Genomic DNA, 4,306 nt, shown 5'->3' with positions numbered 1-4,306 from the left:
TCTCTGCTGTCCTGGTGTTACCCACGTGAAGACAAAAAAGACCAAAATGAACAATGAACATAGCTGCTTTTTCCAATTATTCTGTATATGATTTATTGCCTTATTTTCCAGACATGAAGAATGCTGTTAATGAGAGTATATTGGTTGCAACAGCTTATTGTTTTTATCCTGGTGACTTTCTCTTTTTATCATGAGAGAGAGCAGTGGATTTGCATCTATTTGACATTTGAAATGTTTTGCCTTTGGTTGATCTGCAGCTCTGTGCAGCATGATCCAGACTAAGAAAAGCCCATTTCAGTTCTTAGGACAGGTGCAAGATTAAGCATCAAGCATCTCACTTCTAAAATTGCTTGTGATTGTTTTCTCCTCCACAAATGTCTGCATAACTAGCAATTAACTGCATCCAGAGATCAAAAGCTAAATTGTCTCAGACAGCAATTGCTGTATCAGAGCCTAGTGCTACTTGTACTGTACTTTAAGCAATCAGGCACTTCCACTGCTCTTTCTTTGCTAAAGGTGAAAGAGCAGGCTGGGCTTGCTCTGCAGCCAGAGACGATAGACAGGGAAAGGCAAGATGGGGAGAAGCATGGGTTTTTATGGTGCTGGGACTGCAACACCACAGGAAAATGTTGCTGTTTCCTCCGCAGGGCGAGAAGAGCGAGAGGGGGCTCCTCGCCAGAAACGCAGACTGTGGCCTTGGCGTAAGCGCCGCAGGTGCCCTCTGCATGGCGGTGGGGTAAGCCCTGCACCGGCTCTCCTCTGGCACAGCGTGGGGCCGGGGCTGGGCACCTCCTGCAAGACAGGCGGGCGCGGGGGAGGCAACGACTCCGTCTGCCCAGCTGGGGGAAAGCGGGTCCCAGCAGGGAGGGAAGCCTGAGCGTGGCCCCCCCTCACGCCGCAGGCAACGGGGGCTCAGGGAAGCAGCGGGCTCGGTGCCTTGGCGACTTTCTTGCTGTGATTTGGAGGGAAGGCCCTGATGCCTTCGCCCTTAATTGCCTTAATTAGTCCATTACCCTCCTCCAGGGGAATTTTCTCCAGAAAGAGAAGACGTCATCCCTTGAAACGTTTGACCGGTAGACCAGAAACTCCACTGTCAGCTTTTTTCTTTTTTTAACATATTCTGAATTGAACTATCATATTGACAAATTAACATCTAAGCCTATTGCTCTAATTCGATCATTTGCCTGTGCATTAGGATAAGAATGATTTGCATAACAGTCTTCAGTCTTCTGTTTAGAAACAAAATATTTTGATATTTGCTTGTGCTAAGTGGGATCAAACTGCGAACAGGCTGGCGAGTAGTCCCGGGGGATCCGCACTGACTCTGGCACTGCCGGGCAGCCGCAGCTGCTCCCCTTCCCTGCAGGCTGCCTCGCAGGGAGCTGGGGCCTGCCGGTAAACGTCCCTCCTTGGGAAATCTGAAGGAAAAAGAGGAAAATGGCTTGCTTGCCCGAGTCAGGAGTGGTTAGACTCCACTTGCCTGCATTTATCACAGGCTGCACCACTGATAATGATTGTTTTAGCAAGTCAGCCTTTATGCGCAGTGTTTTCCTTCCTCAGAGCAGAATAGGTCTGTAAATGAGTTGTAAACCTTTCATTGGACTGGCAGGACTGACAGGTTTTTGCTTTCATGGGGACGGTCGCCAAAGAGACCGCTGCACCAGATTTTCCTGGCAAGAGCTGGAAGTGTTTATTCCCTGTCCGACGACTGAAGGGCTCGGTGCAGGTCAGAGTTGCTGCAGGTCTCCCATGAAGCCTGTTACTGAGCTGTGCATCCCTCTGCCCCGTTGCCCAAACAATCCTTCTCCCACAGGCTTCATTAAGCAGTAAGCTAAAACACGTCTCTCAGCCCACCTTCCTTGTACATCGCTTTGAAGTTCTGCAGATGTCATTCTTCCACTTCACCCACTTTTTCAGTTTCTTCTATAGCCATTTTTATTTTGTTTAGTAGCTAGATTTTATACATAGCATGGAGCACCCCATAAAAATTTTACATTCGTTTCCTGTGGCTGGCGGATAACATTTTCCCAATTGATTAAGCATCCAGACTCTTACAGCAGTAGAGCTGCCATGTCACGTGCCATATATGACTTTGGGCACCTGCAAAGTTGTAGCCCCTTGTGGCAGATCAGTAACTTCAGATCAATAGGAAAATCACTTTTTCTCCTCCCTTTTTGTTATACCTTTATTTTCCAGTGTCCAGATACTTCTCAGGGAAGCATTTTCAGAGAGCTGTCATTCCTCTAACAAAACTTGTATTATCAAAGTAGTTCTGCAGGTAGTACTATGAAAATACTGAAATGAAATGCAAATCCAGACATTAAAGACATCTTCCTTAATAACTGATGGTAGAATTCTTCAAGCTTTCCTTTTTTAAATTGTACTTCTTTTCCTAGGAAAGAATATGGAGATAAAGGAATGTTTCTACAAAGACCCTGTTTTTACAACCCTCCCTCGACTTTAGTACATCTCCTCCTGAGAAGGTTGGTGAGATCACACCATTTGCAGATGTCCACGCCGTATGATGTTCTCCATTGTATTTAATATATATGGGCTTTTTAGGATGTATTCTGTGTATTTAATTCAGATTAATACTCTGTGAGGGAAAAACCTCTGTGGATGTTTTAATTTTCCAGAGGCTGTCAATAGCCTGGGGTTTGCTTGTTAGAGGAATGTATTTCAATGTTTTCTCCTCTCTGCTCCTATACTGTATGCAAACACTCCTTCTGAAGCTATTTTGAAGATAGTGCTGTGGTGTCTCTGTCTGCATGTCAACTCTTCCATGAATTCCCCTCTGTCATGGTTTAACCCCAGCCGGCAACTAAGCCCCACACAGCCACTTGCTCACTCCCCCCCAGTGGGATGGGGGAGAGAATTGGAAGGGCAAAAGAGAGAAAACTCATGGGTTGAGATACAGACATTTTAATAAGGAGAGAGAAAGCTGTGCATGCAAGCAAAGCAAAGCAAGGAATTCATTCACCACTTCCCATGGGCAGGCAGGTGTTCAGCCATCTCCAGGAAAGCAGGGCTCCATCACGCATAGTGGTTACTTGGGAAGACAAACACCATCACTCCGAACGTCCCCCTCTTCCTTCTTCTTCCCCAGGTTTATATACTGAGCACGATGTCATATGGTATGGAATAGCCCTTTGGTCAGCTGGGGTCAGCTGTCCCAGCCGTGTCCCCTCCCAGCTTCTTGCGGACCCCCAGCCTACTCGCTGGTGGGGTGGGGTTAGAAGCAGAAAAGGCCTGGACTCTGTGTAACCACTGCTCAGCAGCAACTAAAACATCCCTGTATTATCAACACTGTTTTCGGCACAAATCCAAACCATAGCCCCATACTAGCTGCTATGAAGAAAATTCACTCTACCCCAGCCAAAACCAGCACACCCCCTTGCTGGTATTTTAGCATCTCCCCGGTACTGTGACGTGGAGGTAGTAGGAGCAGCCAACCCGGGGTCTGGGCAGCCCTGGAGAAGGGGGCTGGCTCAGGGGCTCCAGGACTGCCTGGTCCTCGTATGGTACTGGGGGCTGGGGGCTTTGCCCCGCTGCGGGGGGCTTCACCCCGCTGCTGGCTCCCTCTGTGTTCCTGAGGAGCGGAGAAGGTGACGGGTCTCTTCTGAAGCCCTGGGTCTTTCCCACGGATATTGTGGCATTTAATACCTCTGTCTCTCATTTAATACTCCTGGTGCTTTCAGCCGTGGGAAATGCCATGCCCGGGTGGTGGGGAATCCGTCTCTGCAGCAGGCTTTGGGTGTTCACAGCGCCGATCCCGCACGTTGCACAACCGCGGCAGATGGCATGTGTTAATGCATCTCACCATCCTGGGTGGGAAGCAGCCAGGTCCCTGCCGCATCTCAGGCTCAGGCCTTTAGCTATGTCATGTAAATTAATTCCTGTGCATGGATCACGTCATTTTTAGTTCTGCCCTAGAACCTACACAGAAACACAAAGTGGTCCCTCTGGCTCTTAAAGGGTTAATATTTTCAGTCCCAGGCCCTTTATTTTATGTTCATAGCCTTAGTCAATAACATAAAGCCCCCAAACCCCTGGCAGTCTTTACTGAGATAACCGCACAATGAACCTATCTGCACATCAGGTAAAGCCGACAGTAAATTTACAAGTACTCTGTGGGACATGGGGCCTCATTGCTGATAACCAGCTTTGGCATCGAATAGGAGCTGCACATTTATGCCTGCTTTGTTGTGTTTTTTTTTCCCTGCAGATAACAGCTCATTGTGGGAAAAGACAAGGACTACTGCCGGAGCGCACTCAGTGCCCTTGAAAACACATCTGTACTCTGTCT

This window comes from Mycteria americana, chromosome Z (assembly GCF_035582795.1).
Source record: "Mycteria americana isolate JAX WOST 10 ecotype Jacksonville Zoo and Gardens chromosome Z, USCA_MyAme_1.0, whole genome shotgun sequence".
In the NCBI taxonomy this organism is placed as follows: Eukaryota; Metazoa; Chordata; class Aves; order Ciconiiformes; family Ciconiidae; genus Mycteria; species Mycteria americana.
The sequence above is the reverse complement of the archived record's forward strand: the minus strand, read 5'-3'. Positions refer to the sequence as shown.